Source organism: Giraffa tippelskirchi, chromosome 1, assembly GCF_054371585.1.
Source record: "Giraffa tippelskirchi isolate mGirTip1 chromosome 1, T2T-mGirTip1v1.2.pri, whole genome shotgun sequence".
In the NCBI taxonomy this organism is placed as follows: Eukaryota; Metazoa; Chordata; class Mammalia; order Artiodactyla; family Giraffidae; genus Giraffa; species Giraffa tippelskirchi.
In genome coordinates, this window is record NC_137275.1 from 53,124,224 (window position 1) to 53,148,211 (window position 23,988).

The 23,988-nt window shown below is 42.3% G+C and overlaps 1 protein-coding gene across 2 annotated transcripts in view; it reads right to left on the minus strand.

Annotated features, from left to right (window-relative positions):
- Positions 1-23,988, minus strand: part of CHRNA9 (cholinergic receptor nicotinic alpha 9 subunit) — a 75,938-nt gene that overhangs the window by 24,430 nt on the left and 27,520 nt on the right. For both annotated transcript variants that reach the window (XM_081592020.1, XM_081592012.1), the window contains 2 exons: positions 16,412-16,506; positions 15,620-15,760 (listed from right to left, as the gene is read on the minus strand). The gene's annotated coding sequence lies outside the window, so the exon portion shown is untranslated. Of the gene's footprint in view, positions 1-15,619; positions 15,761-16,411; positions 16,507-23,988 lie in introns of those variants that run through there.

Here is a 23,988-nt window from a genome sequence, read left to right on the forward strand (position 1 = left end):
CTGTGGTTCCAATTGCACAATCTTTTCCTGCTATTTGCAGTCACCATCAGTCTGATTATCAGGCAGAGTTAGGTGAAAGGCAAATGAGGAGAATGCCGGAGGGGAAGCCTCTCCTCTTGTGAACCTAGCAGGCTACTTCCGGAAGAGGAATGGGGAAACGCGGGGACCGAACTCCCACCCTTCCAGACCACTTGAGATAGACTAGCTTCCAACGTCTCCCACAGACGTGCACCCCAGAGAAGCAGCACGGCCCGAGGTCCCAGACTCTCACCTCTCCCTCCCCCATGCCCTGCCCTGGTCCTGGCCACAGGGGAACAAAGCAAGCGTGTTAAAGCAGAAAAGAAGCAAGAAGGGACTTTCTCACTGGAACAATGCCCTCCTCTACCTCAGGCCCACTCAGCAGAGAGCAGCTAGGTGTGAATGAATGATTCAGGCCCTGTTCCTGAGAAGCAGGTTTGGGAAGAACATGGAGGAAGAAGGGTGCTGTAAAGGAAAACAGGAGAAATGGAAGATTCCATTCCCAATTTTTCCCCCAGGGCCACGTTTAAGTTTTCTGTTCTCTATTTTTTCTTCTTCCCCGTCACTGCCCTTGACCTAGGCTCCTTACCCTTGACCAGAATGAGAGGACACGGGAAGGGACACAGGAGGGACAAGGAAACCATGGGTGGAGGAGGTGGGGTGGTTGCCATGCATTCATTGAACATGCATGAACCCAGGGAGGGGCTAGGCCATCGAGTTTGTTGGCTCTTTTCAGTGCCTTTGGAGCCATATTGGAATCTGAGATAAAAAAGGGAAAATCAGTAATACTGATTCCTGTATTTAAAATTTTAGTTATTTTTGTTTATAATGAATTTTTTGCATTAATTTTGACTTTTTAAATTAATTGCGTTAGAATGTGATCTATATTCTTTACTGATGTTTTTGGCACCTCCTTAAATTTGCATTTGCCTCAGCCTAGTCCTGGCCTTCCTACCCCAGCTATGGTGCTAGTCAATCCACCTGATTGATGATGGTTTCTTTAGGAAAGGCTGGAGGATATAAAAATAATCTAAAAGAATCAAAGCCTATTTTTTAAATATGTAACTGCAATTCTACAAAAAGAACTGGAATGAAGAATTCTCTATCAAAAATCAAATTTGAGACACAATTCAAATCCTTTCTTTTCTAACAAAGCCGGGGTACTTCACCCTATCAGCCACCAGGTGTCGCTGTCAACTCCCTGCAGGTCCCCACACAGGGCATTACAGATAACGTCACAAGTGAAATCTGGTTTTCAGCCAACTTTAAAGAGATGGGGCACACACACACACAGAGAGCTTGAAATGCAACCAGCATCAGATACAAAATCTACAGAGATCCATCGGTTTATCTAGGATTTCTGGCTAATAGCTAAATGCTTATGATAATACAACCTACCAACAGATTTAAGCTATGAAATAGATTATTACCAGAGTTAGTGTGTCCTAATCAATATACTTTCTAGAATGTTCCTGGGTTATTCTGTCATCATTCCTTAGTCAGATTAATTTCGAACAGAGCACTCTCAGGTCTCAGGGGAACTAACTCTTCATCGGATTTGTAGGACTAGATCTCTCATTTCTTTCGGGCAGGAAATTTTGAAAATAGTATTCAAGGTCAGGGTCCAGATTACAAAGTGGTGGAAAAGTTGTGCCATTCTGCAAAAATCAGTGTACTTAGATGTGTTATCATCCTCTTCCTTCACACCACTCATCCTGCCCTCAAAAAGAAATATCAACACACCAGTGAACAGACTATTTCCTCTGACCTTAATTTTTTTTCTGAGTTTGTTCTACAAATCAGCTCTTCTTCATTCAATACCCTGGAGGGATCATAAATCCTTTCTCAAAGGGTCCAGGAATATTACTCTTATGAGAAATCTCTGTACTGATGCTTCTTGGGTTTCCCCAGCTTGTGCAACACAGCATCCGTTCTTCATTTTTTAATTACTACTCTTAATAATCACAGGAACAACGGCTGATGTTTATGGAGGACTTACTATGTGCTCATCAGTGTGATAAGAGAACCCGACTAGAGAACCTTGAAAGGTCTCTGCTTTGGGTTTCCATGACAGTCACACTCTCTTGTTTTTTTCCTAGATTTCTGGACAACTCGACCTCATCTACTCCTTCCAGTACTGGATTCCTCGGATTCAGTCCCAGGCCTGCTTCTCTTGGCCAATGTAGCAGAAAATCTTAGCAGTTAAAATGAAATCTCAAACTAAGAAAAGAGGGGAGCAATAGTGGGTGCCAAGAGCATAAATGAATTGCATGACCAGAAGAGGAGTGCCAACTGCAGATGGTCCGTCATCTCCAAGCAAATGAATTCTTTATATTAGTGCTTCTCAGTGTTAAAGTGCAATCAAATTATAGGGTAGATTGATGTCTTATTATAAGGCAGGTTGTGAGCCTGCTGGTCTGAAGTGAGATTCTTTGCCCACATGATGCTGATGCTGCTGATCCATGGACCACACTTTGAGTAGTGAGGTTCTAGATGACACTACCAGTATAATGAGGTATTAATAAAGCACATGCAAGTTGCCAATTAGTAACAGATCAGATCAATATATTATGATGGTTGAATTGTGGGACATTTTTTAAAATTTATTTTTAATTGGAGGATAATTGCTTTATGTTGGCTTCTGCCTTATAGGAATGTGAGTCAGCCATAAGTATACATATGCCCCTCTCTCTTGAACCACCCTCCCGTCCCCTACCCCACCCCACCCCTCTGAGTTGTCACAGCACACCAGGTTGAGCTCCCTGTGTTATACAGAAACTTCCCATTAGCTATTTTACATATGGCAATATATATGTTTCACTGCTACTCTTTCAATTCATCCCATCCTCTCCTTCCCCCACTGTGTACCAGACTGTGAACATTTTAAAGAACCCATGCTTCTTTTGGTTTTCAAAACTCAAAATCTATTAGAACTTAAAAGGAGCGTTAAAGTTCTGTGACATCAAAAATGAGACTTGATTGTTTTTAAAAGCTTCAACCTAAAGACTAATTGTGCAGGTTTGAATTGCTAGGTATGGTTTCCTCACTAAGAACCAATCATTTGATAATTCAAAGTCTGCAACTTTGGCTGGACTGAAATTTTTTGGCATGGTGGGGGTGATGTGTATGATTATTGTTGCTATAAATTGATATAGAAATAGAAATTCCAGGAAGGTATAAAATAAAAATAAGAATTAAAATATGGCTAACAAGGGATATGATGAACAACCAACTTAAATCCATGATAGTAACAATTTTTAAATACATTTTACATGATAATTTCTGTAACCACTGCAATTTTAGTGTGCATCTTGTCAGCTTTTTAAGATTTCTAATGCATTTATGAAAATCCAGTGTGCTCACATTGTGATTTTAATTAAATGGATGAAAGAATGTATAAATTTAGGCTCAGAATCAGCGTTCAAATGTTTGAGGGAAATTATTTTCTTAAAATCATGAGTTTTGCTTTATTAGTTATATACGTCCTATAGAGAGAGAAATGCTGACTGTTGAAGAATTAATAGAATGCTAATTGCTTAATAAATTTACAAGACAGTCTCCTGTTGATTCTTTTAGTGTTTCAGCCACTCCGAGTTCCCTGCCAAAGCAGGACTTTTTGCAGTTCCTTTTTCCTAGAATGCGTTTTCCCCGTTTCACACATCTATTTGTGTCTTAGTGCCCTTAATGACTCTTATCCTGGATCATGAACTCTGTACCACTATCTGTAACCCTCATGGCCCTATGCAGTTAATTAATATCATCCCACGAACAGACGAGGAAGCAGGCATAAAGAGTTTTAAGTAATACAACCAGGCAGAGTCAGGATGGAACCAAAGTCTCTCTGACTCGTGAGCCCGTGATCATTATAATTGTTGTTGTTATTTAGTCACTCAGTCACGCTGGACTCTTTGCGACCCCATGGACTATATATAGCCTGCCAGGCTCCTCTGTCCATGGGGTTTCCCAGGCAAGAATACTGGAGTGGGTTGGCATTCCCTTCTCCAGGGGATCTTCCCGACCCAGGGATTGAACTCGGACCTCCTGCATTTCCTGCATTGGCAGGCAGATTCTTTACCACGGAGTCATCTGGAAAGCCCTCAATAAGATTACACTGAATTTAACAGATCTCTTACTGAATGGTAATGCTGCTCGGGGAGCCTGCTATGGTCTGCAAATAGAAAGTCACACAATTATAGGAACTCCCCTAGCTTTTCGTGGAAAGAAGATCTGGAACAAATTGTTGAACACTGCTTCCTTGAAGGATCAATTATGGGAGAACACCGTGAAAATGTCCACCTGTGATTTAGGCCTTGTGAAAATGTCCACGTGTGATTTAGGCCTTAATGTGAGTTAGGTGATTTGCCCTTTACCAAATCCATGTGGTGATAAACTGAAAGCTCTGCAAAGTGATGTTTCCTTTATTTTTACTTTTTTACATGGAAAGGCAGCATAACACAGTAGTTAATTGCCTCTTTTTAAAAGGATTCTGGAGCTTCCCAGGTGGCACTAGTTGGGCCAGACTGTCTGGGTTCAAATCTTGGAAATGCCACTTTTTAGCTGAGTGACCTTGGATAAATCACTTAAACTCTCTGTGTTCAGTTTACTAGTTTCCAAAGGAAGCTTAATAAAGGACGTACTGTGAGGTTTTTCTGAGGTTTGAAGGAGCTTAAAACTGTGACTGTATCTCTAAAAATAGTTATCAAACATCTATTACACATCTGATAATCTATTACAGACACCTAACCAATCAGTCGGAGAAGGAAATGGCAACCCACTCCAGTGTTCTTGCCTGGAGAATCCGAGGAACGGGGGAGCCTGGTGGGCCGCCGTCTATGGGGTCGCACAGAGTCGGACATGACTGAAGCGACTTAGCAGCAGCAACCAATCAGTTGAGTAATCAATATTTGAACCCAGAATATTAGACTCTAAACCTGGCACCAAGTCAGACCCCTACCTTTCCACTGTGGCTGGACTTTGCTACCATTTGTACCCTGTAAACAAGATGTCTCTGCCCCTCTTCCTCGCTTCCACTGCTGCATTTCTTTTCACTGTGCAATTGAAAACCCTGACTGCAGAAGAAGGTCTATTTATAGCTGGAAAAAATTAGTGTTATTTAGCCTGAGCTTTTCCGCAACCATCAGTCTATTACTGTAAGAGCATCCACATTTACATTGCAACATCATTCCATTTCCCAGTGCCCTGTAATCATTAATTAGCTTCTCAAAACAATGTTTATTGAACGTCTGTAGAAACAGAAGCCTGATCCAGCCTCTACCATCAGAAACCAGCCTCTTTCGGGAGCTCTGATTCCCACATACCAACCACTTACTAGGCAGCTCTGCTTGGAGGTCCCACGTGCAATTTAGATGTGGTCAAAACTTAACTCACCCACTACCCTGACCTTCTTCCCTGACCTCCACCATGTCTTCCTGATTTTGGTGAATGGGGCCACCATTTCCATCTCCCCATGCCAACACTCGGCATGTCCTAGACTCCCCCCAACAAACCAGCACAGCCCATCTGTCACTAGCCAGGCTTCATCAGTCCCATCAGCTAAGGCCGCACCTCCCCTCTTATCTCTCTTGACACAGACAGGGTGGTGTGGCCTGGACTCCTGTGATCACTGGTCCCTCTACTTCAGGCTCTGCCTCCTCTAGTCTCGCCCTCACATTGTCATTGAAAGTGAACATGTTAAATGCTAAGTCCTGTCCAACTCTTTGCAACCCTGAGGGCCGTAGCCCACCTTGCTCCTCTGTCCATGGAATCCTCCAGGCAAGAATACTGGAGTGGGTTGCCGTTCCCTTCTCCAGGAGATCTTCCCAACCCAGGGATTGAACCCAGATCTTCCGTGTGGCAGGCAGATTCTTTACCCTCTGAACCACCAGGGAAACCCTCGCTGTCATTACATAGATATTTTGAAATCTGTGTTACAGCTCCTCACCGTTTGAAATCCTTCCACGTTCTCCCATCATCCATAGGATGGAGGCCTACCTTAAGTCAAAGAGGACCTTCATATTCTCATCTTGGGTCATCCCGCCCAGTGTTAATAACGAGGTGCATTTCCTACGTTCCTTCTCGCCTCTATGCTGTTGTGTATGTTGTTCCTCAGCATGGAGCCCTCGTCCTGCCTCACCCAACCAGGAACAACTTCTTCTCCTTCAAGACATTTTGAGAATCACCTAATCAATGAAGATTTTCCCAGCCTCCAGGGGCAGAATTCTGTACTATTCCCTCTGTGTTCTTGAGGTTTCTCACACTTCTCTCTCTCTCTTTTTTTCTTTTTTTAACAGTTCCACTATATATTACAATCATTTTTTAAGTAGATAAATTAAGATTCTTAGGGAGGAGTTTCAATATCAAACTATCAAAAAGTAATGAATATACAGAAAAGTAGAAGGATATGATAGACCTGAAGAGCACCATGAACAAATTCAACATAATTAAGATTTACACAATTTTCTCACAACAGTAGGTTACAAATTCTAATCAAGTTCCCATAGACTATAAGCTAGGAGACACCAGAACATATCCAGGGACATAAAACAGGGTGCAAAAATGTCATGATTTAAAGGTATTGAAATTATACAGAGTCTGTTCTCTTATCACTGTCTTACACACACTTCTAATCTAACGTGTATCCAATTGTTTATTTACAATGGATACATGTTAGACTAGCACCTCTCAAATGCCCTATTTGTCACTGTATCCTCAGTGTCTGGCAAACAAGAAGTGTCCAATAAATGTTCATGAAATATATGACTGGAAAGGCCAGAGCCTGTCAGGATGCCAGCTGACACCCTCCCACACCATACTTCCCCCTGGCAGTCTTGGCCTGCTTCCCCTGAGGACTGGTGCTATCTGATGTCCACTGTGGGAAGATGTTGGGGGCTGAGCGCTTTGGATCTTAACCTGACTATGTGGGTACCTGTGCCAGGCGTGGCTCCCTGGAGGGCAGCCGTAAGAGGAAGGCAAAACAAATCCAGATGTAAATGCATCTGGCAGGGAAGCCAGCTACTTGTTCCCAGGTCCACCCGTGTCGCAGCTTGTTGGAGCAGAATCCTGTATCTGGCCTGGGAACCAACAGATTCCAGTTAGAATGGAAGAGGCGAATTTTAATTTAGATTCCACCTTTGACCCAAATCCAGTGTTGCAACAGCCCAGCTACACGTGTGCTCAAGATGCTAAGTTCCTAGAAAAAGAGATCTGGATTTATTTTAGGTAGTTAGCCCCTCAGTGTGTGTGTGTGTGGGGGCAGTAAAAAAGTCATTTAATTAGGTGTTTCTGATGAGAATGTTTTCAGATAAAAATTAAAATTGTTTGCTAGTTTCCTAGTACCAATAAGCCCTGGGAGGTTATGTTTTGACCAGAACTCTGCCACTAAAATCATTCTTCCTGCAGATATCTACTTAATGCTGGGCACAGTTTAGTGAAGAATGAATAAATTACTCCTTCCTATAAGATGCTTATGGACTGCTTGGAGAAAGAGACAAATCTCTAAGGAAAATTGAATAATAGTAAAAGAGTTAAACAAGTAAAATAAGAATATGCCTTGAAGGGGTGACTTGCTGCCAAATGAGAAGTTCAGACAAGGAGGAAGACGTTGGCCTCCAGGCTGGATTGACTCAAAGGAGAGACAGTGGGGTTTTCACCTGACAGGTTGGACCAGCCAGAGGGCATGAGGTGGCAGGAGGGGGCATCATGGTAGAAAGAAAAGAGCAGATCCTTTGGAACTTGTAGTTTGAGTTCCTATTCTGCCATTTATTAGGTACATATCTTGGGCATTATTGAACCTCTCTGCACTTCAGTTTCCTCATTGGGAAAGCAGGGGTAATGTTATCTACCTCATGGGCTCCATACATCATTCAAGACTACAAACATTTTGCACAAACACATGTGCTAAGTCCTGGAGTACAAAGATGGAAAGAGAAGGGTCTTGTTCTTAAAGCCTATCACATGAGGTATGTGCTCATATGCTCAGTTGTGCCCGATTCTTTGTGACTCCATGGACAGAAGTCTGTCAGACTCCTCTGTCCATGGGATTCTCCTGGCAAGAGAGCTGCAGCAGGTTGCCCTGCCCTCCTCCAGGGGATCTTCCAGACCCAGGGATTGAACCCACATCTCTAGCAGCTCCTGCATTGGCAGGCAGATTCTTTATCACTGAGCATCTCTTATGTCTCCTGCATTGCAGATGGATTCTTTACCACTAGCACCACCCGGGAAGCCCACATGAGGAGGGGTAGAAAAATATTAGTCCCCCTTTCCCTTTACCCTCTAGGCATCTGCCACTTTAAAGGACAGGTGGCCAGATCCAGTGGTGCATGACTAGGGGGAATTCAGGACATGAGTTCACAAGTTTGGAGACAGAATAGGCTCTTTACTTAAAATCCTCTGTGGAGGATTCCTGCCCTCCGGTTCCACCTTCTATTAGGAATTGGATCTGTACCTCCTGAGGCCAGATCTCCTGATCTGAAGCTTCCCCCTTGAGCTCTGATGAGGTCTAGAGGGAGCCAAGGTGAGAGGCAGTAACACTTAGTCAACTGCGATCATTACTCCAAATGCTTGCTATTCGTGCTGTGTGCTCAATCGTGTCTGATTCCTTGAGACCCCATGGACTGTAGCTCTCCAGGCTCCTCTAGGGAAATCCTAGGTCTTCCCAGCAAAGAATATTAGAGTGGGTTGCCATTTCCTTTTCCAGGGGATCTTTCCCACTCAGGGATGGAACCTGTGTCTCCTGCGTCTCCTGCATGGTCAAGGAGATTCTGTATCATTGAGCCACCTAGGAAGCCCCATGCATGCATGCTAAGTCACTTCAGTCGTGTCCGACTCTTTGCGACCCCATGGACTGTAGCCCGCGAGGCTTCTATGTCCATGGGATTCTCCAGGCAAGAATACTGGAGTGGGTTGCCATTTCCTTCTGCTGTTTACGTCCTTACTTAATTTTTGTAATTACAAAAGACCACCACCAGGGGGTGTAGGAGCAAGAAGCTGAGCTCTGACCCCATTTACCAGGCAGAATGCTTTTTGTTTTCTTGCTAAAAAAATGTAGTTGAGGTCCACAGGCATACGTTGTGGGTTGAGAACAACACCTTCTGCACCTTGTACAAACCCTTTGTAAAGAACATGGCTCCCCTGAGGCTCAAAATCATTTTTGACTCAGCCCATCCTCCACAGCCCATCAGGCTGGGCCAAGGGTTTCTAGGCTCCGATTCCATTTTTCAGTGTTTCTTCCTGATTAAAAGCCCTTTGGCTCAGCCGGATTGTCTATAATGATAGTAAATGGCTCACATGATGATGAGGCAATCTTGTCACATCTTGAGCTGCAATCTGTCTTGTAAAGACTCACCACTATCTGAATCCACAGCCCTGGATTCTCAGGAAAGCCATCTACCCGGGTTATTGGTTTTGGCCTCTGTCCCCTCCTCCACCCCAATTTCCCATACCATTTGCAGAGACTTGAATAGCTGTCCTACTCTACCTACCTATGGCAATCCTCATTAAAATCAAGCACTCATCGGCCAGAAAAAAAAAAAAAATACCACAGGGTCCCTGTGTGTCTCTGGGGTCACAGAAAATCAAGCCTCCGTGACAAAGCTTGTTTTTTCCTCACAGGATTCTGCTTTCGCAAGGTTCATCTTTGAGGTACATTTTCTTTGAGGCACTCACGCACACTCCAGCAACAATGGAAAGGAAGATGATTTCCCAAGCAGGTTGCCTAGAAACCACTCCTGTGTTTCTGAAACTAATTTAAACATAAAAATTCAGCTCCTGACTCATGCCAGGAATGCATGTAATAGTTTTCTCAGTATTTTACTTTCCTTTTCTCTCACATTACAAAATAATGCCTACTCATTGCACAAAAAATTGAAAAGAATGTGAAAATACAAAGGTCCAGAAAGGAAAAAAATCCCCCATAATCTTACTATCAGAGGCAACCACTATTGTCATTTGGGAATGTTTTCTTCTAGGCTATTTTTCTCCCTATGTATTTTTTACCTCATTGATATTAATATTGAATTTACATGGAACTTGCTTTTTCCATTGGTAGAGTGTCAGCAGTTCCCCATCTGGCTAAAATTTTCAGAAAATTGATTTTGTAGATGACTGCATTATCAGCTCAGTTCAGTCACTCAGTAGTGTCTGACTCTTTGCGACCCCAAGGACGGCAGCATGCCAGGCCTCCCTGTCCATCACCAACTCCCAGAGTTTACTCAAACTCATGTCCATCGAGTCAGTGATGCCATCCAACCATCTCATCCTCTGTCATCCCCTTCTCCTCCAGCCTTCAGTCTTTCCCAGCATCAGGGTCTTTACCAATGAGTCAGTTCTTCACATCAGGTGGCCAAAGTATTGGAGTTTTAGCTTCAGCATCAGTTCTGCCAATGAATATTCAGGACTGATTTCCTTTAGGATGGACTGGTTGGATCTCCTTGCAGTCCAAGGGACTCTCAAAAGTCTTGGTCCATTTTCCATTATTTACTTAACCATTCTCTTCATGCTAGACATTTAGGTTATTTCCAGTCTTACAGCATAATAATAAATGCTGTCATGATCATGTTGGTACAAACATTTACTATATATTTCCTCAGGATAAAAATCATAAAAAGGATTTCAAAAATCCTGATCATTTAAAAATCTTTTTTTAAAATATTGAACTATTTATGATTTGTGGGGCCCCAGCTTCCTGGACCAGAGATTGAACCCAGGCCCTCAACCATGAAAGCACCAAGTCCCAGCCACTTGACTGCCAGGCAACTCCCTGTTCATGTAATATTTAAACAAGACATTAAAAAGTAAATTTCCCTCTCTTGTCTATCTAGTACCACTTCCTAGAGTAACCACTGCTGCCAGAAATTTTCCATGAATATAGAAGTATATGTATATATTAGTTTATTTGACATTGTACATTGTTCTATGACTTGTTTTACTTACTGTATCTTAGACATCTTTCTACATCAACCTAAATTGATCTATTCTTTGTAGAAGTTGCATAATATTCCACTTGGTGACATACCATCACTTATTTGCATGGACAGAATTTCTTAATGCACTCACTGCATTTTGAGTGAGCTGGGCTCCCAGCAGTGGGTCTAAATCTACACTGCTCCACTCAAACCACACTTTCTCTGGGAGAGGGAACAATTGGTGAGAGAAAGCACCAGCTTTACCCCTGGAATTAGTATTATGGTCTATGGAAGTCTCCAGGCTTTTCCTCTTCTGTTTTCTTTTTGTTTTAAACCTCAAGTTGATACTTTTACTAACCCCTCCCCTACTTTCCCTACTCTACAGAGCCTGGCCACCGCTATTCCATCCTCTGTTTCTGAACTCAACTTTATTTATTTGAGTCCATATGTATAAGTGATACATGTGATATGTGTCTTTGTCTGGCTTATTTCACTTGGCATAATACCATCCAGATTCATCCACATGAATCTGAAATAGCAAGAATTTCTTCTTTTCAAAGGTTGAATAATATAATAATCCATACACACACACACACACACACACACACACACACACACACACAGGACTTCCCAGGTGGTTCCGTGGTAAAGAATCCACCTGCCTGCCAATGCAGGAGACCCAGGAGGTGCACGTCCAGGGAGATCCCTGGGTCAGGAAGATCCCCTGGAGGAGGAAATGGCAATCCCCTCTAGTATTCTTGCCTGGAAAATTCCATGGACAGAAGAGCCTGGGGGCTGCAGTCCATGGGGTTGCAAAGGGTCAGATATGACTGTGCACACACCCATGATATATATACATATATATCACATTTTCTTTATCCACTCATCCGTCAATGGACACTTAGGTTGTCTCCATAATTTGGCTATTGCTAATAATACTGCAATGAACATGGGAGTTCAGCTATCTTTGAGGTTATGATGTCATTTCTTTTGGATATATACCCAGAAGTAGGATTGCTGAATCATACATAGTTCTATTTTGAATTTCTTGAGGAACCTCCATGCTGTTTTCCATAGTGACTGCACCAGTTTATATTCCTACCAACAGGGCAAAAGCGTTCCCTTTTCTCCACATCCACTCCAGTATTTATCTATTGTCTTTTTGAAATAACATTCTGACAGGTGTGTAGTGATATCGCGCTGTGGGCTTTGATTTACATTTCCCTGATGATAAGTGATGCTGAGCACATTTTCATGTAGCTGCTGGCCATTTGTAAATCTTCTTTAGAAAAATGTCTATTCAGGTTTTTGTCCATTTTTAAATTGGATAATTTGTTTCTTTGCTGTTGAGCTGTATGAGTTTTTTGTATATTTTGGATGTTAACCCATTATCTGATATGTGGTTTGCAAATATCTTTTCCTATTCTATAATTTTAATTTTGTTAATGATTTCCTTCACTGTGCAGAAGCTTCGAAGTTTTATGCAGCCTCATCTCCAAACTTTTCTGATTTATACCCCTGTTGATTAAAATTTTGAACATATACCCCTGTCATTTATGAATGTTTATTTATTTATAGCTATATACATGCATACTATATTAATCATTATTATTTACATGCTAGAACATACAGTAACATGGACTTCTAATGGGGGTAAGTTAAACTTATTTATTTCTACAATGATAAAATTATATATTGTTTTTCAGTTATTAAGTCATGTCCAACTCTTCGCAACCCCAGGCTCCTCTGGACAATAGTACCCAAGGCTCTTCTGTCCTCCACTATCTCCCAGAGTTTGCTCAAATTCATGCCCATTGAGTTGGTGATGCTATCTAATCATTTCACCCTCTGCCATGCCCTTCTCCTTTTGCCTTCAATCCTTCCCAGCATTAGAGTCTTTTTCCAGTGAGTCAACTCTTCAAATCAGGTGACCAAAGTATCAGAGATTCAGCTTCAGCAACAGTCCTTCCAATGAATATTCAGGGTTGATTTCCTTTAGGATTGACTGGTTTGATCTCCTTGCTGTCCAAGGGACTCTTAGGAGTCTTCTCCAGCACCACAGTTCGAAAGCATCAATCCTTTGGCACTCAGCCTTCTTCATGGTCCAACTCTCACATCTGTACAAGACTACTGGAAAAACCATAGCTTTGACTGTGCAGATCTTTGTTGGCAAAGTGATCCTTTTTACTCTTTTGATAAGAGCAGTCTGATTGACTATGCTTCATTATATTTAAAAAATATTAGTTTAACATCTTCTGTTACAATTTTTCTGGGGTTCAGCTTATTTCAATGGTTGGTTTAAAGGGCTGTCATTGCAAGAAGGGACCCCCACCACCACCACCAAGCTATGTAGATCCAATTGGAAGAAGAGTGTTTCTGGCCCCACTTAGAGTCCTTCCAACAAAAATGCAAAGTTGCCTTCCTGACTCTGAGGAGTTATTGTAGTCAAAAGGAAAATATTATTGCAGATGCCACACATGGGAGTGCCCATCCTCCTTGTGAGACCCGCCAGTCTCTGAGGAGTGTCTCTCCAGTCAGGAGCAAGACTTGCTGGGACTGAGGGCCTGACAGGCCTGTAGACCAGAGACTCATTTTCTGGTTGGATGTCCAGTTTTGTTCTCTTTCTCTTACCATCCTTGGCTCATCCTCTATGTCACACAGAGCTAGAAAAGTAGTTATCTCGTAGCCCTTATGACTAACGAGTGAACAGGTCCACTTTCTGTCCCCAAGAAACAGACAAGGTAGTTTTTTGTTTGCAGATTCGCCACGTATTAAGGCACAGAGGCTAGTGTTGGTTGATTATTTGTGAGGAAGTTAAGCAATGACAGCTTATGTTTTTCTCCCTCTGGGTGGGGGAGGAGGTGCTTTTTCAAACATAGTGTGTCTTAGCAACTGAAAGCAACCCTAAAGGGCCCCTTTCTGGTCTGTGGCTAATCCAGGTGCCTTGGGATCCCCATTTCCTCGAGATTAGCATGCTCACAGCACATACCCTCTTTATCAATTAGCTGCAAATACTTCCTGTCCCAGCGGTTTGAGATGGGCGATTGCAGCCGCTACTACCGGATATAGACAGAAACTTTACAACCATGAGGTTCCTTCTCAGTCACTTTAGACCCTCTTGCTTCCAAATCTCAATGGGAAAATAAAGTGGGCCTCCTGGCCACCAACCCCATCTCTAGCCAGTTCCTGCAGGAAGGAGTCCTGTGGAAGGCTGGCAAGGCTAAAAGGGACTGGTAATCTACGCTTAATTACCCGCGGCATTTAATGGCCACAGAGAAAAGGAAAAAGCATGTTTATTTTCTTTTTCACTGCTGGATCTTACAGACACCAAGACAGTTACATAAAGTCATAATGTTCGAGCAGGAAGGGACCCTGGAGATCAAATTATGTAACCTTATTTTAGAAACACTGAGGTCCTGGAATGTTACACTTCTCTCTCAAGGCAGTGACATTGGCTATCAGCAAAGCTGGAACGAGACCCTGAGCATCCTGGTCGTGATCTAAAGCATTGTCCCCAGCACTACTAGCATTTTCACAATGGCAGAAAAAAGTATGAGAGCCTGATTTTAGTCCTGGATTCCTACTTGCGTCTGAACATTTCTCACAGTCCCAGGAATAGGCTTGTGGAAGAGAAGTAATTGCCTCCAAAACCCATTCTCCCATTCTTCAGTAATAAAATATCAGATGTTAGCAGGGCACAGGCTGCTCAGGGGGAAAGAAATGTCACATTTCCTAGTATGCTTTATAATGAATTCACTTCCAAGTCCTGGCCAGAAGATGTAAAGGAGGGTGGTGAGTGCTTTAAAGGACTAGAGGGTACCCTTCTTGGGAGCTGACTTCCTGATCAGTGACTGGAATGCTGACCCAAGGTCTGGAGCTGGAACAGCCATCTTGAGCCACAAGGTGGAAGCCAAACATTGAAGAAAGTGATAAAACAAGATAGCAGGAACCTATACCAGTCCTGGGTTGCCTCTGTTTACATGAGAGAGAAATATTTTTAAATCTTTTGTTGTTGTTGTTGTTCAATCGCTCAGTTGTGTCCAACTCTTTGTGACCCCCTGGACTGCAGCATGTCAGGCTTCCCTGTCCTTCACTGTCTCCCGGAGCTTGCTCAAACTCATGTCCACTGAGTCAGTGATGCCATCAAAAATCTTTTTTAAGCCATTGCTATTTTGGGTTTTTAATCTCAAGCAAAATATTGTAACTCTAACACCAGCAGTAAAACTATTTTGAAAGTTTGTTGCAGAATTTCCTGGAAAGAAATAAAAAGATTTTACTTCTTGGATCTAGATGCCTACTTAAAGAGAAGGTATGTTTCATAAAGAAAGGTGAGAGCCAAAGAAAGATCCCCATCATAGTGTCACAGCCACTGTACTTCCTGCCAATTTGACTTCATTTGGTCTAAACCAGTTCCTCTTTTAAAACAAATGTCCCCTAGGAAAGGTAAGCCACCATTGGTGGTGCACCCCTGAGAATCAGAATGTCCTTCGATGATTTATAAGGAATCTGGGGAAAGGCAGTTGTTGTGAGTAGGTTGGAGGAGGAAGTGACACTTCAGGAGGGGTAGGCCTGGGCCGGGTGGGACTGATGAGGGTGGGGAGGCAGGGTGAGGAGAGGTGAGAAATGGGGCAGAAAGGGAGGTGCAGGAGTGCTGGGTGTCAGCTTTGACTTGTATTCAGGACTCTGGGGCCAGGCCTTACCATGGGAGGGCAGCAGCAGGAGGCAACATTCCAGGGACTCCGCAGGGCAGCTAACTCCAGGACCCCAGTGTAACTCAGCCTTCCTGTCCAGCCTGAGTCTTCCAGCTTTTCTTTGTCCAAAGATGCCTTCCTTAACCAGAGCTAATGGGAAAGGAGTCGCTTCCTGAAGGGAGGAGGCTGGACCAGCAGCTTTCATATTGGCTCAGAATTCCCTCCCTACATACTTTTCGCCATGTCTATATCACACATTCAACATTGTATCAAAACAGACTTTAAATTGGATTGTTAAAACAAAACAAAAAGATAAATAAATCAGATTATTTTCTTTTTAATAGAAATAGACTTTAAATTGGATTTTTTTTTTTATGACTTAGCCTTGCCCTAATATGACCTATGAAATGACAAGTTTAGCATGCTAGTTATCTATATGTGGCTTAATTATTACATTAAAAAATGTATCATCAGAAAACCATATAAATATTGTCCTTGGAGAAACATTGCATTATTTCATTCAGTTCCCCAAAATGACCCAACAAAGAAGATACTAATATTAGTCCATTTTATAGATGAGAAAACTGAGGTTAAATAGCTTTCACAAGAGTTTTCACCAGAGCTGAGATTTGAACTGTTAGGAAACAAAATTCAACTGAGTGAATTTCAAAATGTCTTTACCCAGCAATTCATGAATCAGGCAGCACCACATCTAGCGTATAAAAAGGACCTCCAAGGAGCTGTACTGAATGGAAGACTTTTGCAGGCAAGACAGGGAAGGGATAAGAAAAGAGCAATTACCTTATCTTCCTCTGGGGGATGTAAAAGGATCTACATGGTAGATTCCTTCATTGGTGCTCACCAGAAAATTTCAAACAGGAATTAAGATGACATTCCTGGTGGATATAAAAACTGCAATTAGGTTAGTTTTAAGTTTTGATCTGGTGACATGGGCTTGGCACAAGTGACTCCATTTGAGGCCCGTTCTCTTTTTTCACAGAGCCACGGTCTATTTGACTTAAAAGTTGGCGGTGCTTCCTTTCTCCCAGGTGAAGGAAGGCAGAGACCCCTAAAGCTAAAGAGGAGGAGGAAAAAGAGCCAATACTCCTGATCCTACATGAACATTCTCCCTTTGGCTCTCCCCCACTTCCTCCCTTTTCTTCTTTGTCTTCCATTTCTAAGAATGTCTCCTCTTCACCAAAGCAGAACATTCCACAATTCCTTCCTTATGAAAAAAGGCTGCCAACTCCATGTCAGTAATAAAATTCTCTTTGGGAATTTTTATCTCTTCTGAAGTGATCATTATGAAATTCGACTGCCCTTGGTTCTGGATGCATGGGGAGAGAGGAAGAACTGAAGTTTCTAGCCTCACAACACACCTGTGGGAAGCAGAGTAACAGCTACTTATCACATGGAGCCCAGAGGGCTGCTGGGAATAGAAACCTTCCCATGTATCTGAAGCAACTACTACTACGTGAGAGTCATGGTGATCAGGGTGGTAGAAAGAGAAAACCCCAGACTCTGCCACTTACCAGCTGAGTGGCTGAGGGCAAGCCACATACCCTCTCTGAGCTGCAATTTCCCCAACCACAGGAGAGGAGAACAGTCCCTCTCTCAGAGGGTTATCATAGCATTAAACGAGGCACCTATAACTCAGGGCTCTTGCATTATTATTAAATTACTGGCAGAGTAAAGAGGGCCCTAATGTTCAGAACCCAATCAGTGTAAATTGTAGCACTTGGCAAAAATTGCCTTTTCTAGTTGAAACCTCACTTTAAAAATAAAAGGTAAGATGAAAAAGCAAAAGGAAATTGTTATATTTTGAACGATCCCTGACCCCAAAGTCCCGCTTTAGACACTGTTTCCTCTTTCCTAATATTCTAGCTCAACATGCAAAACCCTTTGCTTTTACGCCAGGGCCCCCACAGGAAGAATGGACAGGACAGACAGGACATGTCTTTGCCCAGATTAGTTTCATTTCTTCCCCACTAAGCCAGGGTCACAGTGACGGAGAACTATTGTCCATGGCGCTGAAAGCTGCATTTCTGTTTTTATCAGTTCAAGGCAGGCAAGAGACTGAAGTCAAAGAGCTTGGTGAGGTAATGTACTTTCCAGTTCCTAACTCCAGACAGTCCTGGACTTACAATGGTTCAAGTTATGATTTTTCAACTTAATAATGTTGCAAAGTGATATACATCCAGTAGAAACTGTAATTTTAAATTTTGATATTTTCTGGGCCAGCAATATACAGCATCACCAACGCGATGGTCATGAGTTTGAGTAGGCTCCGGGAGTTGGTGATGGGCAGGGAAGCCTGGCATGCTGCAGTCCATGGGGTCGCACGGAGTTGGACAGGACTGAGCAACTGAACTGAACTGAATATACGGTTTAATCTTCCCTCATGACGCTGGGCCTGGACAGTGAGCCTCGGCTCCCATCAGCCCCTCAATTTCTAGGATAAACAACTGACGCGCTTACAACCATTCTGTAACCAGGCAACCATTCCATTTTTCACCTTCACTACAGTATTCAGTCAATTACATGAGATATTCAATACTTTATTATAAAATAGGCTCAGTGTTACATGAGTTTTTCCCCAACTGCAGGCTTATATAAGTGTTCTGAACACTGCTAGGCTAAGATAAGATGTTTGGTAGTTTGCGTATGCATGTGCGTGCTCAGCTACTCAGTCACATTCAACTCTTTTGCAACCCTTTGGACAGTAGCTCGCCAGGCTCCTCTGTCATGGGATTTTCCAGGCAAGAATACTGGAGCGGGTTGTCAAATTTCCTCCTCCAAGGGATCTCCCTGACCCAGGGATCAAACCTGTGTCTCCCGTGTCTCCCTGCATTGCAAGCGGATTCTTTCCCTGCTGAGCCATGGCAGAAGTCCGTTTGTTAGGTTAGGTATATTAAATGCATTTTTCATCTTAATGTTTCAATTTTATATCCTTCCTTGCTCCTGTCTGGAGAATGGTATTCAGTCACCTGAGACTCATTCTGTAGAAAGAGCTTGATTGACCCAGGTTAGGGGATATCATTCTCCTTATAGCCTGAATATAGACATCAGTGACCCCAGCTTGTCTCCCACCATCTCTGAAATGTAAATAGCTACATCTTACAGGCAGTGTCTCCATTTCTGAGGATTTTATCCATCTAACTAATCGACTTAATGTTAAGGGAGCTTGGAACTATCAGATACCCATCAGTGGCTGAGAGATAAAGAAATATATTAGATCTGTTAGAGTTACTTTGTGCCAGACAGAACTGGCATGTATTTTATGTCTAAAAAACTGGTCGTCGACTTTGAATGGAGTTTTGCTGATGTGGTTAGAAAATACTTTATCACAAAATGAAAATAAAGATGAACTGTTTCTCTGAAGAGGCAGAAGGTAACAGATGATTAAAGAAGGGAAAAAAAATGATGCAATTTTGTTTGATGTTTGATACCTTTACTTGCGGAGAAGGCAATGGCACCCCATTCCAGTACTCTTGCCTGGAAAATCCCATGGACAGAGGAGCCTGGTAGGCTGCAGTCCATGCAGTCGCTAAGTCGGACATGACTGAGCAACTTCACTTTCACTTTTCACTTTCATGCATTGGAGAAGGAAATGGCAACCCACTCCAGTGTTCTTGCCTGGAGAATCCCAGGGACGGGGAAGCCTGGTGGGCTGCCGTCTATGGGGTCACACAGAGTCGGACACGACTGAAGTGACTTAGCAGCAGCGGTAGCTTTACTTGTCCCAGAACATTGCTTTGGAAATTATTTTCCCTTTTGGTCTTGAGGAACAGTGTGAATGGACATAGGAGCATCTATATAGAAGAACAAGAGGGATACATATGTCAATCAAAAGAATTAGCCAGGAATGGGAAAAGCATATTTATTTAAATAAGCAGAAACTGGCTGGCTAACTATTACGTTGTAATTCCTTCTCTACATACCAACCAATTATTCAGCAAGATCCTTCAATATAAGGAGCATAGAAAATGTTCTTTTTCAGGTTTTTCTTCTCTTGCTTCCAGGTAATCTGTCGCCATGTGTATCTGCCCCCTTCCTCTTCAGAACCCCTTCTCCTTCGGGGAGCAGACAGTTCCACTCATCTTGGTCTTCTGTACTGTGGGGACCTTAGGATGATCTGATGCAGGTATACAGTCTCTCCAACTTGTCTCTCTCCCGCTTTCTTTTCCTGTTTCCCTGCCTCCATTCCAGGCTACCCTCCTCACCTGGATACTTCCATCCCCATCAGTTTTGTCTGTGATCACGCTTGACTCTTCCTCCTGATCACGCCAGCCTCAGAGCATCCATGAGGCTACATGATATGGAATGAACATAGGTCATCAAAATGTCAAAATTCTGATTGTTTTATGTCCTAACTATATGATCTTTGACAAGCTACCTTTTCTTAGCATTTCTGCTTTGAGGAAACAAAATAGGATTTTTGAGAATTAAATGAGAAAATGTATGTAACATTCATGGCACATTGGTGCTCAATAATAAGTTTTTTCTTCCCCTCTTTGATGCCCAAAATAGTCCCAGTCTGGAGACTCATGGGCAATCTAAGTAGCTCAGACAGTAAATAATCTGCTTGTAATGCAGGAGACCCAGGTTCAATCCCTAGGTCATGAAGATCCCCAGGAGAAGGAAATGACTACCCACTCCAGTATTCTTGCCTGGAGAATTCCATGGATAGAAGAGCCTGGTAGGCTACAGTCCTTGGGGGTCACAAAGAGTCAGATACAACTGATTGATTGATTAACAGTAAACTAAGTTGTTCAGCATTATTTTTATCCAAAGTCCACTCAATACTTTCATTCATTATTCTGAAGAACACATGTCAGTTTTGGCTCCTGCCTCTTGGGAAGCAGTAAGTTCATTTCTTTTTTGGGTCACAGATCATTTTTATAACTAGTCCTTTACCCTCACATAATACAGCAGAGTCTGCTCAAATCGAAACTGTGAGAATCCTCAATGGTTTTGTGTTTAGCACTAGGAAGCCTCTCTTGGACCCCTGAGAGCCAGAATAGTACCAACCAAGAAATTTCTACTTTTCTTCCACTTTAAAGCTGTGCCGAGAAAAGGTGGGAGGGCTGCTTGCTCAAGTGTGGCCTTCAAAGACAAGGTAGAGATGAAGAAGAGATGAGAATGTAGCCTGTGGACCTGAGATGTGCAGCTGTGGATATAAAACCCCCTGAGGAGCCATGTGGACAAATCATTCACAGCCAAAAAGTGGCACCATCTGCAAACAGAGCCTGTGAGGCATGACCAGGGCTTTCCAATATTGATTTAACCATAAAGCGATGTTATGCCTCATCTCAGCCTTCAGGTCAACTTGATGCTGGCCACATAGGTCCCATTTATAAGGAAAAACAATCTGCCAAATCATACATTTTCTTTTCTTTGAGACCTCAATTCCAATTAAGCCACATGCCACAGACTCAATTGCAAACACAGTTGTGTTAATTAAGATACAGTTGAGGCTGCTGTGAAAAAGAGATACAAAATGGAAGTTAATTTTTCTGATATAACAGTCTGAGCATGTTTTCCAGAGCCAGTAATGTAACTCCTTGATGTTGGAGACCCAGTTTCTTCCTATTTGCTGTTAATTCTCCATACATGTAGCTTTCATCTTGTGATATCAGATGGTTGCTCCAGCTCCCACCATCACATTCACTTTGCAGCTGGTAAGAAAAATAAGAGACTTTTCTTTAAAAAACAGTCTGGAAGTTTCAAATGTCAATTCCATTTTCATTCTATTGGCCAGAACTTAGTCACATGACCACACCTAGCTGCAAGAGACACTGGGAAACGTAGTCCTAGATGGGCAGTCATGCCTGTAGGTATAAGTTCACTACAGAAGAAGGGAAGACTGTAATACTGAGGCAAAGTTAGCACTCTCTGCACAAAAGGATCAGATATAACTATAAGCCAGTGAAGCCTGCTGGGTATAAGGGCATATGCATATTTTATGTGAGTCGTAGGTCTTCAAGCAAACAAGTTCAATTCAGTCACTAAGTTGTGTCTGACTCTTTGTGACCCCATGGACTGCAGCATGCCAGGCCTCCCTGTCCATCACCAGCTCCCAGAGTCCACTCAAACTCATGTCCATTGAGTCAGTGATGCCATCCAACCATCTCATCCTCTGTCGTCCCCTTCTCCTCCTGCCTTCAATCTTTCCCAGCATCAGGGTCTTTTCAAATGAGTCAGTTCTTCACATCAGGTGGTCAAAGTATTGGAGTTTCAGCTTCAGCATCAGTCCTTCCAATGAGTATTCAGGATTGATTTCCTTTAGGGTTGACTGGTTTGATCTCCTTGCTGTCCAAGGGAGTCTCCAGCACCACAATTCAAAAGCATCAGTTCTTCGGTGCTCAGCCTTCTTTATGGTCCAACTCTCACGTCCGTACACAATTACTGGAAAAGCCATAGCTTTGATTATATGGCCCTTTGTCGGCAAAATGATATCTGTACTTTTTAATATGCTGTCTAGTTTTGTCATAGTTTTCCCTCCACGGCACAAGCATCTTTTAATTTCATGGCTGCAGTCACTGTCCCTAGTGATTTTTGGAGCCCAAAAGGATAAAATCTGTCACTGCTTCCACTTTTCCCCCTTGTATTAGCCATGAAGTCATGGACTGGGCGCCATAATCTTAATATTTTTAATGTTGTGTTTCAAGCTTTTTCACTCTCCTCTTTCAGCCTCTTCAAGAGGCTCTTTAGTTCCTCTTCACTTCTTGCCGTTACAGTGATATCATCTGCATATCTGAGGTTGTTCATAGTTCTCCCAGAAATCTTGATTCCAGCTTATTATTAATCCAGCCTGGCATTTCACATGATGTACTCTACATATAAGTCCTGTGAGACGCTCCCAACCAATGAATGAGCACAGAAGGTGGGCTTTTCCAGGAGTCAACTTTGACTCCAGAACTCATCATCCACCTGGCCAAACCTTTCTTGTAACTGCGCTGAAGTCTGAGACTCCTTCAGCCCACACCACATACTTTCCACAGAACTTCTGTCTCCACTTCCTCCTGCTCCTTTCTCCTTCATCCTGCACAGACCTTCCCCCTGATAAATCCCTTACACATCTAATCCCATATGGACATCTAATCCCATATGCTTCAAAGCAGACACAAACTAATACATGATGCTAACGATAAAAACAGCAATGATAGGAACAGTTACATTTTTCTGTGTGCTATGTGCCAGGCATTGCTTACCTAAGCATAGTTTCCTGGCAATAATAATAATGGCTAACTTTCTTGAGTATGTTCCAGGACCATGCATTTCATGCACTGTCTTCACAAAACCTAAAGTAAGTAATGAACTGCCATTCTCATGATTTTGCATGTGGAACTAGATTAAATTGTTGCTTGAGGCCATGCATTTAATAGGTGGTAGACAGTGATTCAAACTCAAGTTTTTCTGATTTCAAAAATTTATTGGTCATACGTCAGATACTTGTGTACTCCCCAACTTCTAGCACATCCAAACATCACCACATACTATCCTCATGACTTACACTATTTATGAATAGCACCTGTACAATCATTTACTTATCATTTTTCTTTAACTGATTTTTAAAACTTGAATATACTTATTTTTAAAAGAAACATAATATCCCTAAAATAAATGGTAAATTACTATCGATTGCCATAAATTAAAGACAACCCTAAAAAAATTAAAAATATAGTACTAAAAATAATCACAGCAAAAATATTATCAAATTTTATCTAGACAATATTATAATATAAAAGTAGATATTATTATACATCTAACTAAAGACTCTAAATCTGAGGTCTGTACTCATTTTGTTTATGTGTGTTTTTAAAGGGAGATTAACAAGTGTTAGATGTTAAAGAAATTCAAGCTTCAAGTGAAAATTTTTTTCCTGGTAGAACCAGAAAGATTGAAAAAAAAAAAAATAAAAAGGGACTAAGTTTCTCAGCCTGTGACTCAATGCTCTTTTATGCTGCAACCACGTATCCCAAATCCCTAAAGTCCTCTTGGTGTGCCTTGGGAAATACCAACTAACAGGAAAGTGGAGAATGCTCATTTAGATGGAAAAACAATTTTGTACAATTGTCCCTTGGCCCCCAAAGAAAAGAAAATCAATTTCATTGCTTTTCACCCTCCGAAGGTTCTCAGTGCACACAATGGTTTATCTGGAGGGTGCAATCTTTCAAAAGTAAAACAAACCAGAGCCTGAAGCATGAGGGAACGCTGCTTTTTGGGCAGGTGTATCCGGTAGAGAAACAAAACACCTCTCTCTGTGGTTAGGCCGCCTAGTGTTCTAGAGTTCAGCACATTCACAAATCAGCCTGCCAAGGAGGGGGCTGTACTGCACTCATCAACAGCCTGGGGCTGGTGTAAGAACCTCCCAG